This window comes from Phacochoerus africanus, chromosome 9 (assembly GCF_016906955.1).
Source record: "Phacochoerus africanus isolate WHEZ1 chromosome 9, ROS_Pafr_v1, whole genome shotgun sequence".
Classification (NCBI taxonomy): domain Eukaryota; kingdom Metazoa; phylum Chordata; class Mammalia; order Artiodactyla; family Suidae; genus Phacochoerus; species Phacochoerus africanus.
The window spans coordinates 112,093,213-112,109,143 of NC_062552.1; positions in this window are offsets into that span (position 1 = coordinate 112,093,213).

Here is a 15,931-nt window from a genome sequence, read left to right on the forward strand (position 1 = left end):
TCTGGCATTGAGTTGAGCTGCCATATAGGTTGCTGGCATGGCTCGGATCACACATGGCTGTGGCTCTGAGTGTGGTGGCAGCTGCAGCTCCAATTGCAACCCCTAGCCTGGGAACTTCCACATGTCTCAGGTGAGACCCTAGAAAGAAAAAAAAAATCCTTAAAAGTATTTCCATGTAAATATAATTAGCTTGATTTAAAAGAAAATATGGACTTAATGAGGCTTTCACCCATTTCATAACCCCAGTCTGCAACCACTGTAAAAATTTTATTTATCCAGTAATTTTCCATGTAAATGAACGCATATATTTATATATACATAGACATGAATGAGCACATGTGTGTGTATGTATGTGTGTGTTCATATATGTTTCCATACATACATATAAATTCATGTATACATATGGACTATTACATATGTCTATGTGCATGTATTTGTTCCTTTTACTGAAGGGGAGATTCTTACCCCTTATGCTGAAATCTTCCTCTCAGTTAATAATATATGTTGCCTATCTTTCTATATCGGCATATGAATCTGCCTCATCCTTTTAATAGTTTTTAATAGTGCATAGTTTTTTAATCTTTTTTTATGCTACAAAGTATTTCATTATGTGGATGTGCATTATTTAACAGTTTTTTTTAATTTATGATCTTTTAAGATGCTTCCAGAAATTATTTTTTAATTTTTATAATAAAATACACAAAAAAGGAGGCCACAATTATTTTACTTAATGTAGCAAAGGAATGTGCTCAACTTCATTGGTCACTGGCTTCTTTCATGTGTATGTTAATTGCATGTTTTTTTTGTTTTTTCCTTTTAGGGCTGCATTTGTAGCACATGGAAGTTCCTGAGCAAGGGGTCGAATTGGAGCTGCAGGTGCTGGCCTACACAACAGCCACAGCAATGTGGAATCCGAGACACATCTGTGCTCTGTGCCACAGCTTGAGGCAACATCGCTTAACCCACTGCATAAGACCAGGGATCAAACCCGCATCCTCATGGGTACTAATCAGCTTCTTAACCCACTGAGCCACGACAGGAATTCCTAACTGTCTGTTTTTGTATATATGTATTTTTTAGTAGGCTATTAATCTCTCCTTGATTTTATGATTTCCTCCTACATGAAGAATAACTTCAACATGTAACTAGAATATATTTTGTCATTCCTCTTTTTTGTTTTTAATGTATTTCTTGAATTTTTATTTTGCCAAACATATAAATATTTTCCACTAAAAATTTTGTTTTTATTACACTTATACAACCTTCTCTATCCTAATTATATTATCATCTCATTTTCCTGAAGTTCGATCATAAGTGATTGAAACAATAATTTATTTTTTTGTAGATCCAATTTTCTAGGCTTTGATATCATAATATAGCAAAAACTTGGACTGAAATAATTGGCAGTTTTCGTGTTATAAAAGAAGCCACAGAAATGGTGCTATTTCTCTGTTGTGCATTGAGACGAGCTGCCCTAGTCTGCTCTTCATGGCTGATGTCAAAAAAAAAAAAAGGTGATGTAGTCGTTGAAAGGGTCATGTAATTTTTAACGAGGTAGCCTATAGTCATGTCCAAATGCCAGCTGAAGTAATTACATTCTGCTTATAAGCAGTAGCAGTATAATTTCAATTAGAAGGGCATCAAATGGACTGATATAAACCTGAGGGTTTGAAACCCACTCAGGTCACTAGAAGATAAATGAGACACGTGACAGGAGATAAGCTCAGAGGAAAAATTAATTTTTAGGCTATTTCTAACAGCCAAAATCCAATGGCCTGTTGCCAAGACAGACAGGTATGAGAAAGAAGAAAGGGCGGGGGAGAGGGGAAGTGGGGAGAAGAAAGGGAAATGGTAAGATACACAAATTATAATAGCAAGGTGTGTAAGGTCCTCCCACGCCAGGCGCTGCTCTGAATGCTTTACACTGAATCCCATAAAAACTCATATTATTATTGCCATAATTCAGCTGAGGAAAAGGATAGGATGGAGTGTTCAGAAAGATGAAATAATCACCCAGTTCATACAGCTATGAAGGGGCAGAGGTGGCATCAGATCCCAGGCATTTGGACTTCAAGGTCCGCCACCCTCCGCTGAGCTAGACTGTCTCCCTGGTCCCATTTGTCCTCATTATTCTGAATAGAATCCTCAGAAAGAAGTTCCAGGTGGTCGGTTTTTCACTTTCCCATCTCCTTGTTCACTGTATTCCCTATTCAATAATTAAATGAATTGATATTTATAAAGTGCTTAAAACAATGCTTGGCACATTAAGTAGTATATAAATTTCATTAATGAATGAAATAAAGAAGCTCAGTTATACTTACTGAATGTTTATTGTGTTGTAGGGACTCTGCCAGATTCTGGAAATGCAAAGTGGAACAAATATAAAATCCTTATTCCCTTTGAGCTAGTCAAGTAGAGAAAACAATGACAACAACAAACAAAACATTAAAAGTACAACTTCACAAAATTCCCACCATGGAGGAGTGGGTTAGGAATCCAACTGCAGTGGCTCAGGTCATTGTGAAGTTGATGGTTTGATCCCTGGCCCAGTGTAGTGGCTCCAAACAAGCCAGTGTTGCCACAGCTGTGGCTAGGATTCAATCCCTGGCCCAGGAATTTCCATATACCATGGGTATAGCCATGACACTAAATAAAATGAAGTACAATTTTACAAATAATTATTTCATAACTCTTGTGAAATATCCCATATGAAGGACCAAGATATATCTTGAGAGCACCCAGGTTGAGATCTAGCTCAGACAAGATCCTAAGGTGCTGAAAATTGACCTAAAGACCAAGGAATGATAAGCAGGTAGGCCAAAGAAAGTTGGGATGAGAGCCTTCTAGAAAGAGGGAAGCCAGGTGCGCAAGCCCTGAGGCACAAAGAAGATTGGTCAACCGGGATGTCTTGGGAAAGGACCCCATGTTCAGTTCATAGTGACCAAAAACAAGGGGGGCGCTCCAGGCAAACTTCATACTGGACTTCAACTCTCCACAAAGCCTGTCTCTGCACACATCTCAGGTTTTATTTCAGCTCACCTGTCCACAATACCTACTGCTGTGAACCATTCCCTCCCTTTCTCATCGGCCTTCCTTACTTCTGTTCTTTCTTGGTGTTTAAGGTGGAATTCTGACCACACCCTCTCTCCCTTTACTGTTGTGCATCCCAAGTTTCCAGTTTCAATCCCTTTCCCTTTCACATAGATGTTACCCGGGTGAGCTCATCCACTGCTACACCTTCACTGCCATCTGTTTCTTGGTAACACCCAAAAATGCACATACAATTTAATTATCTGCACTGAATTCAGAAGCTATATATTTGTATTTTCAACTCCCTAATGAATGGTGTCAACTGTGTGTCTCCTGAACATGTGCAAATCAGTACTTTCAAACCCGAACTCCATCTCTCGTCAGTCTTTCTCCTCTCTCTCTTTCAGTTTTTAATAAAGGGCACCACTGTTTATCAGCTGCCTAAGACAAATGCCCAGAAGTCACCTCTCGTTTCTCCATCTCCTATGTTTAATTAGTCACCAAATAGCATTGCATCTACTTTCTTCATATTCCCAGAATCTCTTAACTTCTGCCTATGCCCCTTAGTCCAAGTTCTTCTTAAGTTTTTGCCAGTATTGAGCATTGGATATCTAAAGGCTTTCCCTGTCTGATGATGCATTTCTCATGACACTGCTAGAACGTTCTTTCAGGACTGTAATATGGTCAAGTCTCTCCCTCTTTAAAAATCCTTCTGTGACTCCATCATCTGCAAAATCAAATCAGAACAAACTGCCTCCATGATGCAACTTCCATGTGTAATCCCCTCTTTCCCTTTTTGGCCACTCTTCCCCTTTATTTTGATTCTCATCTCATTCGAAAGTATGTGTTACTTCTGGACCTAGTCATGATCTTCCTCTTCAAATCTTTCACAAAGGTTTCCCTTTGCCCTTTCTCTTAATACTCCCCAGGATAATGTCTTCTTTCTCAGTAAACCTGTTGTGATCAGTTTTTCCAGTCCTGGGGCAAGACTTCCTTCTTCACGTGCGGCACATGCATCTCTACTCTAACAGGGCTGCCATGATGATGCTTTGGGTCCCCAAGTATCCATGTCAACCGCGATCCAGATCGAACAGTCCTGAAGTGACTGTGTTCACTTCCACGCTGTACCAGATTAGGTGGTAGCAGTTATCCTTGGAGAAGGACTGGAAAATCACGAATGGAAAATTTGCCATCCTGTTACAGGATCATTTCTCCTGCATACTGGTCTCTCCTCTGGTCAGTGGGTTCTGAGTTCGAAAGCTGTCTTGGATCCAGAAACTGAAAATATGTGAAACATATGGATCTGACTTCTATGTATACCTTACCTCTAAGATTCCCAAAGGGGGGGGGCAGTATTATTAACATTTCACAAATAAGAAAATCAAGGTTCAAGGAAGTTATATAATTTTCCCTCATAATGTGTCACGGTTGGGAAGAAGGTATGTCTTAGAGGGCACCTCATGCCTCTCCCATCATCAAATGTAGTCTCCATGTAAACACCATCTGACCCAAAAATACCTTTACCTCTAGGCATTCATCCACACTTCCACACTTCCTAGAGATCTAAACTTCCTAGAGATCTAAACTTGTCACTTTTTTTTTTTTTGTCTTTCTGCTTTTTCTAGGGCTGTTCCTGCGGCATATGAAGGTTCCCAAGCAAGGGGTCTAATCGGAACTGTAGCCACCGGCCTACACCAGAGCCACAGCAACAAGGGATCCGAGCCACGTCTGCCACCTACACCACAGCTCACAGCAATGCCAGATTCTTAACCCACTGAGCAAGGCCAGGGATCAAACCTGCAACCTCATGGTTCCTAGTCAGATTTGTTAACCACTACACCACAACAGGAACTCCAAAACTTTCCACTTTTATATTAATATAGTAAGACTGCTTTGGTTCAAATTCCTGCTTTATTCCTTATTAGTTTTATACCTTAAAGTAAATCATCTTTCTATAGGTCAGTTTCAATTACAACATACCAATAATAATACTACAGATATGACAGAGTTCGTGTGAGGCTTAAATGAGCTAAAGAAAAAAAGGGCTTATCATAATATGGGGCATATAATAGAGTCATTAAATGTTAGCTATCATCATTGTCATCAAATAATTATTGTTGTTACTACTAATTGAAGAATATATATAAAGCAATTAACACAATATCTCTACCAAAAAGTATTAGCTATTGTTACATGTTTTTACTATAATTAATAACATAGTTGTTAATATTTGGGGAATATATAAATGCACTAAGGTAACACCTGACTTACAGTGAGTTTTCAAGAAAAAAATGTTCATATTTAACTGTGCTCTAAGGTATACAGAAATTGTATATACATTGTTTACATTTGAATATGTTTCTAAAAACATATATTGTATGCTTTCCATTGGCTTAACTGTTGGAAGAACATCAGTGTGCTGCTAGGGGAATCCTTGATACCACTCTCAGATGTAGCCTCAAGTCTAATTGTTTGTGTATGTCTAGTCAAATTACATTAGAGCTCATGTACCTTCATTCAAGTTCCCCAATTAGACAGTCTAACCCATCACCCCAGTGCATGAACTGGAAAGCCAAAATGATACATCCACTTTAGAAAACCATTTGGTAATTTTTTATAGTGTTAAACATACACTTACTTAGAATTGACCAAGCACAGCCACTCCTACTTATTCACTCAAGAGAAATTAAAACATATATCACACATGACAGAACATTTTTAACAGCTGTGTTTGTAAAAGCCAAAAACTAGAAACAATCCCATTGCCCAAAAACAGATGAATGGCTACATAATTGTCAGATTTCTGTCCAAAGGAAAACTACTCAACAAAGAAAGGAAAAACTACTGAGTTAGGTAACAACAAGGACAGATCTCAAAATATTTATCTTCAGTGGAAAAAAAAAAAAACAGACGTAAAAGGATAACTACTGAATGATTTCCTTTACACATCATTTAGAAAAGACAAAGCTACAGAGATAAAAGTCAGATGAGTGGTTGCCAAGAGCTGGGTGTAAGAGGAAGAGATTTACAACAAAATGACAAAAGGAAATTTTGGAGGGTGATGGATTTTGACAGTGGTTATGTCTGTACACATTTGTCAAAATTCATTGGACTACATATTCAAGTGGATGTATTTTAATATACCATAAACCTGGCATTTAAAAAATATGGCAAAAGAAATGCTTTCTATGATATATTTCACATAATTAGGAAAAAAAGTCACATAAAAATCTTTTTAACTACAGTATAAATACGATGATTATACAATTTAATCACACTGTCTCTTTGTGTTTCAACAATTTCATTCATTTTATGTATCTTGAGTTCCTATAATATACTGTGGGTAGTAAGCCTACTTAATTAGGGAGGAAACTCAAGACACCGTGAAGATGCATGACTTAGACATACTGGACTGAAGGCTATACCTGGACAGTGTTTGGCTTATATACCTGGTTATGCATTGCTAATATAACATTCTATGGTTACTCTAAGTTGAAAGATATAATAAAGATTTAGAATACCCAGTGTAGTATACAAACAAATCCTTTCATTTTCATCCAAAGACAATAATTCAAATTTTGATCATCTGTAGACTTGCCACCTGCCCACAGGAGCTTGTCACCTGCCTTCAGAGAAGGGATTCTAGTTGGCTTCTCTTTATCCACACTTGCTTTCTTCCCTACTTACCACCCAATCTATGTATGAATGTTATTACGAATCCCTTCGTGGTGGGAGAATGAGGTAAAGAACAAGAAAGGGTGAGCAGGACATGTTTAATTGACTCTCACAAGTAAATCACAATGAAACAAACAAACAAACAAACAAAGATAATGATAAAATACTCCTGATAGCTGAGAAATCTCAGTTAGCTGCCCTAACAACTAACTTGGTGCTGATCATAAATAATTTCACATATTATTAATTCTGGAATAGGTTACTCTGTAACTGTTACAGAAGAAGATACAAGCAAGGGCACTAGGCAACCACAGAAAGGATCAAACATCTTTGTCTCCTGGCTAACATGAGGGACACTCCGTTCCTCATTGATGACAAACCTGTCTCACTCTGTTACCCAGACCTCCTTTGCAAACTTTTAAAATAAAGCACTTTCAGAGTTCCCGTCATGGCTCAGTGGTTAATGAATCCTACTAGGAACCATGAGGTTGCAGGTTCAACCCCTGGGCTCTCTCAGTGGGTTAAGGATCCAGTGTTGCCATGAGCTCTGATGTAGGTCACAGACACATCTCAGATCCCAGGTTGCTGCAGCTGTGGCATAGGCTGGGGGCTACATCTCCGATTTGACCACCTGGCCTGGGAATCTCCATATGCCATGGGTGTGGCCCTATAAAAAGACAAAAAAAAATTTTTTTTTTAATTTAAAACAAAGCACTTTCAAATATTTTGATTTTTAATTTTAATATGTTTTAATTCCTCTTTATTTTACCTGACTGAATAATTATAAAGCCAGTTTGACAAGGTACAAAGCCTCTTAACTCACAGCATCACTATAATTGGTTATAAGAAACAATACCTTATTTTATATTCTTCCTTATTATTCATGGATTTCACATATGCAAATTCACCTATTGGTTCAAATTTATGTGTAACTCTGAAATCAATATCTGTGGTATGTTCAAGGTCATTGACAGGCATGTGAATGCACAGAGAAGAGAAAAATTTTGACTGCCTGCCCAGTGAAGTCTAAGGTGGCGTTCTTCCTTCTTGTTTCAACTCATAGCGTAAACAAGAGTTCTTTCTGCAATCTATGTAGGGCTACTTTTTTTTTTTTTTTTGCATTTTCGTGTTTTGTTGGTTGTTTCTCAGTTTAAAAATGGTTCCCAAACCATTGGGAACATTCACAGTGCTGAAGTGCTGGCTAGTGTCTCTTAGTGCAAGAGTACTGTGATATGCCTTACAAAGAAAATAGGTGTGTTGGATAAGCTTCATGCATGCTGTTTATTCATGACTATTGGTCAAGCATGAGTTCAATGTTCACATGTTAAACAAGGTGTCTTATTCCTGAAACATACAGAAAACAAGGTTAGGTATTGATTCATTAATAAAAATTTGATCGAGGCTCACAACCTAATTCTGTATTTCCACTGGGAGCGAGTGGTGTTGCTGTGAGCTGTGGCGTAGGTCACGAATGCAGCTTGGATCTGGTGCTGCTACGGCTGTGGCCTAGGCCTGCAACCTCTAGCCCAGGAAATTCCACACACCGCAGTTTGACCAAAATATCAACAAAGAGACTAAAAAAACTTTGGTTGGAGTGACCTTCAATTTCTCTTAAAAAAAAACCTTTGGTTAAAGTGACCTTTAATTTCTCTTGGATCTTCCATCAATAAGCACAAACTTACAACTGACTTTGAATCAAATTCATAAACCTAAATTACCTGATTAATTTTACCATTTGATTTGGAGACAGTGTATTAGACCCGGTTCTATTAAAATTGTAACTATAAAAAATAACTAATATGTACAGATTCTTTCATAAACCCTACTTTAAAAATCACATTTAAATTTAAATCATGTAAGCTTACAATGGAAGGTGTCTCATTTTGGTGAAATTCGATATTGTCCTGAAAGCCTAGAGAGTCCCCTTCACCCTTGCTCCCTGAAACACTTTCACTATTCCAAGGTTTTAGCTCAACACTCATGTCACTGTGGCTTTTCTGACGCCATTAGACAGAGTCGAATACTGTCTCCTATCCCTCAAGCTGATGAATCTATCACATTTATGTCTTTAAATTCATGTTAATGGGAATTCCTGCTGTGGTACAATGGGATTAGCGGTATCTCTGAAGCGCTGGGAGGCAGGTTTGATACCCGAGGGCACAGTGGTTTCAGGACAGCTGCTGAAGCAGCAGCGTAGGTTGCAACCATGGCTTGGAACTGATCCATGGCCCGGGAAATCCATATGCCACAGGGTGGCCAGTAAAGAAAAAAAAAATTAATACATACATATTTATGTGAATTATTTTCCTGTTACGTGGCAGAGATCAATCCTTATCTTTGAATCATGAGTGTCCCACATAGTACACCTACCTAGTAGATGCTCAAAACATATTATTTCTTTTTTAAAAATATGTATCTGCCAGGAGTTCCCATTGTGGCGCAGCGGAAATGAATCCAACTACTATCCATGAGGATGTGGGTTTGATCCTTCACCTTGCTCAGTGGTCCGGGGACCCAGTGATGCTGTGAGCTGTGGTATAGGTCACAGATAAGGCTTTGATCCCACGTTGCGGTGGCTGTGGTTGTAGGCTGGCAGCTGTAGGTCCCATTTGACCCCTAGCCAGGGAACCTCTATATGCCATGAGTGAGGCCCTTAAAAAAAAAAGAAAAACAAAATGTATCCGCCATGTGCCAGGCCTTGTGCTAAGCACGAAGGATAAAAAGCAAATGAGGTTGGTTCTGACTTCCAAAACTTCCATTTGCATAGGGTAAGCACAGATACCTTTCTGTGAGAAGATACCAGAGGGACCAAATCAGACCGAGGTCCTGAGAAGGGGTCGGGGGTGAGGAAGATCACCCAGGAGAACCCAAACATTTCAGTGGATAGAGAAGATATCGGTAGAATTAACCCATATGGTGTGGCTGCTTGTCAAGAAAATCAAAAGTTCATTCAGACTGTATTAAATAAAAGAGACCTATAATCCTAAGTTCATAAGCTAATGTGAGATTTAATCAAACTGGAAGCCTGTGTTATTAAAAAGCAAAACTGAAAAAAAAATGCAATACTAGATAAAGAAGAATTTGAGGAGAATGGTGACTAGGCCTTGATATAAATGATTCAAAGGGGCAATTCATCAAAACTAATACTAGCAGTGAAGCAGAGCTACTTTGTGTTGTTAGCTTGGTTGTGGAGGTGTGGGGAAAACACTGGCAAAGGACACTGAGAAACATGGAGCAAAAGAACAAAAAGTAGTTTGGGGAGTAATTCATAACTTTATGTTAAAGTAAAATGATTTAAATTTCTGTGTGTCTAAACTACGGATTAAAGGGGTTCCCATGTGGTAGAACAGGTTAAGGATTCAGGACTGGACTGCTGTGTCTTGGGTTTGATCCCTGGCTGGGGAACTTCCCCATGTCTTTGGATGCAGCCAAAACACACATATATGCACATGCACACGCACACACACACACACACACACACACAAAATAAAAAATTAGACACTGATCAGAACTAAAAACTGAGCAGTCACCAGGTCCTTATCTCTGACTCTCAATGTGCAATTCAGGCTGGACAGGAAGCCCAGAGAAGCCTGAGGCATGGACAGAATCTATATGGCAGTGGCACCTTCCAGCTCAAGAGAAGATAAAGGCCTAGCCATTTAAATGCTGGGTGTCTCCCTCACCAGTTTTAGGATTGTCTGTGCCAACCCGTCCCTGAGGACATGTGAGGGCACTTGTGGCCAGATATGGTGCCCCAGAACACAAATGCCCTCGTGCCCAATCGAGTGAGAGACATATATGCAAACAATTGTAATAATGTTATGTAATTACTGTAAAGAAGGTATGTCTAGAGCAAGTTAGGGGACCCCATGGGCATTGCATTTGATCCATAGATCTCTAGTGTCAACTTGAATGTTAAAAAGGAGACAAGGTTTAGAAAATACAACAAACATACTAATGAACTACCATTTCTCTCATTTTTTTCTGTACTTTGTGCTTTATAATTGTTCCTGCTTCCTATAATATTTTCAGAGGTCATTGTGCTTCAAAGTATGTTTTGCCAAATTCCAAAGGGTTCCTGAAACCTTCCAGCAATTTCGACAGAGGGAATATAGGAGGAGTGAGCAGCACATCAATCAAAGGAGCTCCACTTTTATAGCTATCCCTTCTTTAGGTTTCGATGTTAGCATTACATTTGAACAAACAGTTCAAAATGACCAAAAATTTAGGAATAAAACTTTTGACAGTATCAATTACTGCACACGTTCATCCTTGACAATAATTAGGGCTATGTTTTTAATATAGGAACTAACAATAACAAATATCATCAGGTTTAGAATTGCTTAAATAGGAGTTCCCGTCGTGGCGCAGTGGTTAACGAATCCGACTACGAACCATGAGGTTGCGGGTTCGGTCCCTGCCCTTGCTCGGTGGGATAAGGATCCGGCGTTGCCGTGAGCTGTGGTGTAGGTTGCAGACGCGGCTCGGATCCCGCGTTGCTGTGGCTCTGGCGTAGGCTGGTGGCTACAGCTCCGATTAGACCCCTAGCCTGGGAACCTCCATATGCCGCGGGAGCAGCCCAAGAAATAGCACAAAGATTAAAAAAAAAAATTTGCTTAAATAGTCTAGAGTAACTATTTAATACATATTTAAAAACTACATAAGTCCTGTAAAGCTAAAAGAATTTCTATGACCAAAATGATTGACACGAATCAATCTTAGAATGCTAGAAAAAAAAAGATTGGTTTAGTAACAAGTTCAGATATATTTAAGACACAGAAAAACAAAACAACAGTAGCATATTTTTCTCCTTTTACAGATTTTATGAGAAAAGATGAAAAAATAAAAGATAGATAACTGTTGTCTTCTGAGCCCTGATCCATTAATATAACTAGCTAAATATAGACATCAAATAGTTTAGGGTGAGAGGGAAAAAAATTCACACTACATCTGTAGAGGGAGAAAAAGGGGTATGAGAGTTAGAACATTCCTGCATATTAAAATTTAATTTAAACGTGGAAAGAGCTTAAAAAGTTCTTTAAAAATAGTTGCCAATAAATTAAGTTGTTAAATTTAACAGTGACCCATACCACCTCGCTCCTTCCCAGAAGTGACATCCACTTTCTCTCTTTTGCGCTTCTGATTAATTCAACATTTATAATGCATGGAGATATAGTGGGCGTACAGTACTATAATGAGCTGAGGTGCCTAAATCTTGTAAAGGTTCTATAACCAGCAGCTGGAAAATAAAATTAGGATGAAATCATTTTAGTCCAAATAATGAAACTTCCCCTAACATCTGTCAAAGACTCAGCTTTTAATTTTATGATTGGAAATGGGTATTGCCACAAGAACAGAATTTTCCTGGTTAATCCAGTCATTGTCGGTGTACAAGAGAAACTTACAGTGATTTTTATGGTAGAATTTCAGTTAATTTTCTAAAAAGATTCCACCACACAGGGCAGGGGAGACACCTGAAAAGCCAGATTTTTTGTGCTATTTTGTATTATGCTGTGAGCCCTCTAAAGAGAAGTATTTCTGGCTTCTGCATGGAATTATCACAAGCTTTGCTCTGAAGAGGCCAGAGGGAGCCAGAGAAAAGTTCTTTGAGACCCAGTGGGTTTTCTCATAGAGATGTGTACATTTCTTGAATACTTTTCACCTCACTTTTTTCCCCCCTAATTTTTCATCTGCTAAAACTCTAGAAGACTAATGAAAACCAAGGAGATGGAGGTATAGTAAAAATTCTTCCTAAAGTTGTAAGATTAATTACAAGTTATATAGTTAGGTATGGACAGATAAGCAAGGAACAAATTTTTTTTTGTCTTTTTTTTTTTTTTGCTATTTCTTTGGGCCGCTTCTGCGGCATATGGAGGTTCCCAGGCTAGGGGTCCAATTGGAGCCGCAGCCGCCGGCCTATGCCAGAGCCACAGCAACGCGGGATCCGAGCCGCGTCTGCAACATACACCACAGCTCACGGCAACGCCGGATTGTTAACCTACTGAGCAAGGGCAGGGACCGAACCTGCAACCTCATGATTCCTAGTCGGATTCGTTAACCACTGCGCCACGACAGAAACTCCAACAAGGAACAATTTTTAATGAAGGTATGTCATATGAAATAAATATTGGAGACATATGATGGATCAGTATGTATTATCCAGGGTTCTCCAAAGAAACAGAGCCAATAGTGAGACAGGCTGAGACCTGGGACCTAGGACCATTTGCTGCAGTGCTTGCATCTAGACAAATGTCTCCTCAAAAGGCAGAATACAAAGAAACTATAAGGGACCAAAAATAATTGCATGCATGCACAGTTAAGGCAAGTTATGGACAACAAGATACAAAAAGACCAAAAACCCAGTTTCCTCTTCTGAGGATGCAGGAGCAAAAGCAGGATACTGCTCATGTGCCGCCACCAAAGGGGTGGGCAGACCACCTAAGCCATCTCTCTGGCCCAACCCCTCCACCTGCCCCTATCCCATCTAAGGAACCAGCTCTCCCCTCCTCGGGGAGCAAGTAAGGGAACACGTTACTTGTTTTCGTTCCCTCCTGCTTCAGCAAAAGTCCCAATAAAGTCTTGCTTGAATTTCTTGTCTGGCTTCTTATTAATTTCTATTAATTAAAAAGGCAAGAACCCTGGTTGGTAGCAATAGGAAATTCATATATGGGGAGGCATGTATGTATATGAGAGAGTTCTTATAAGATATTGGTTCATATGATTATAGAGTCTGAGACATGCCGTGGTCTTCCATCTTCAAACTGGACACCCGGGATAATGGGTGGTGTAAGCAAATAAAAAGTCCTGGGAGCCAGGAAGCTGCTATAGTTTCTAGCTCAGATCTGAAAGCCCAAGAACCAGGAGCACCCAGAGCAAGAGTGCTGTCTCAGCTCAAACAGTCAAGCAGAGAAAGTGGATCCTCCCTTTCTCTACTTTGTATTCTTTTCACACCACCAGCCAACTGGAAGATGCTCTCCGACACGGGGAAGGCCCATCTGTGTCCCTCCATCTACTAACCCAAATGTTAATCTCCTCCAGAGCCACCTAGAAACGATGTTTAACCAAGTACCTGGCCATCCTATGATCCAATTAAGTTGACGCATAAAATGAATTATCATAGAAGTTCCCTGGTGGCTCAGCAGGTTAAGGATCCAGCATTGTCACTGCTATGGTTCAGGTCAATGCTGTGGCACAGGTTCAATCCCTGGCCCGGAATTTCTGTATGCTGTGGACGTAGCCAAAAAAAAAAAAAAAAAATCACGCTATACTAAAAACTGTTATTTTTCTGAAACTCAAATTTAACTAGTTATCCTGTTTTGTTTTGTTTTGTTTTGTTTTTTGCTAAATTTCTGAGCCCTACTAGGTACATAGATAATAAAGTATATGTGTGCATTGGGTGACATCATAGTCTCTCAAGTTCAGTTACAGCATTTCCTCATTGCCTTTCTATAGAAAATGTACTTTCCCTAAAAAAGCAGAGTGAATTTAAAGGTAAATTATAAATAAATCTAAATTATTATTTGTTTTTCATATTATTCATATAATTTATCCCTCCATTAGTTCAGAAAACAAGCAGTTTGATTCCATTTGACTTCTTTAGATGATATAACTTGATATGCCTGGAAATAAAACACTAAAAATGATTCATAGAAATTATAACTAATACTTGTGAATGCCTTTATAATTCATAGATGGAAAATATTCTCAAAACCTCCCATATTTCCATTATAATTTTCTCTATTTCCGTATAAATATCATTACACCTTAGCTCAGAGAAAAAGATTACGTTCTTGAGCTTGAGGGCTGCAAAATTTTCTTTTTCCAATAGGAAATGCATTTATAAATCATTCATTAAACTTTAATAAATCTCTTTTCCAGAGGTACACTCTGCTCCATTGGGTATCAAAATCTTGCAACAGCTAATTATGGAATGTGAAGGTTACATATTTTTCAGCCCAATAGCTTTAAGATGCTAAACAAAAGATCAAAAGATTATTTTTAATAAAACCCAGTAAACCAAAAAGTTTAAATAACATGGGTAAAGAGGCTTGGAAATGTCAATATGGTTCTATATGAGATTTTACCTCTTTTTTAAGTAAACAAGAAAAAATTTTTGACAAAATCAATTTTTAATATCATTCACTTTGATTTAAATCATTGCATATAGGTTATCAACACAGGTTTAAAAAACAGAACCTATTTGAGATAATGTTGCATAATTTTGTAGGCTCTTAAATGATTTTCTTTATTTAAAAGCAAAATATTTCAAAGGTATAATGGTAAATATGTAAAATGTCTATTCCCACCCATATTAACTGATTCAGAAAAATAGAAAGTAAATTAGAATATTTTTAACAATAAGTAACTGTTAGAAGCAGATAAATGTATTTATTAAAACTCTAGCTGAATTTTGCCAATTACTGAACCAGAATTAAAGAGAAACATTTTGAGTTTGATCTTAAATAGACTAGCCACAAATAACTGTAATTCACCATAAATGGGCTTTCACGCTGAGTGCAGCTTTATTCCATGCTGATCCTAGCTCCATGAGAGAGGGCTAAGCTATACTTATCCAGGGGCAGGTCACACTTCATAGCCTCCTGGATTCTTACTGGCACAATACATGCACCTCCAGCTTGAGCCAAGAATAATCTAGAGGCAAGCAGAGTATGAATGACAAGGAAAAACCACCACTTTCCTACCCACAGCTAATTCATGGGAAATAAACCCAGTTAGAAGAAATATGCTCCTTCCTACTACAACCTGAATTTATCACTCTGTCTCCTGGTGTTTTGTGGAGGAAATCTTCACTTTGGAGCCTTCAGCATTGCCTCAGCTCTTAGAAGGTGCCAGCGTACAAGTGTCCAAACCAACTTGAGAAAGTAAACAGTGTAATTGGAGTAGGACCTGCCAGTGAATGCAGGTCAGCTGGCAGGTGCACCATTTGAGTCAGGGACCCAGATGTATGTTTAAAACAGTTCTAGGAGTTCCCCTTGTGGCTCAGCGGTTAATGAACCTGACTGGCATCCATGAGGACATGAGGATGTATGTTCAATCCCTGGCTTCGCTCAGTGGGTTAAGGATCCAGCATTGCCATGAGCTGTGGTGTAGGTCACAATGTGGCTCAGATCCCACATTGCTGTGGCTGTGGCTAGGCTGGCAGCTGCAGCTCCAATTGGACCCCTAACCTGGAACTTCCATATGCGGCAGGTGCGGCCCTAAAAAG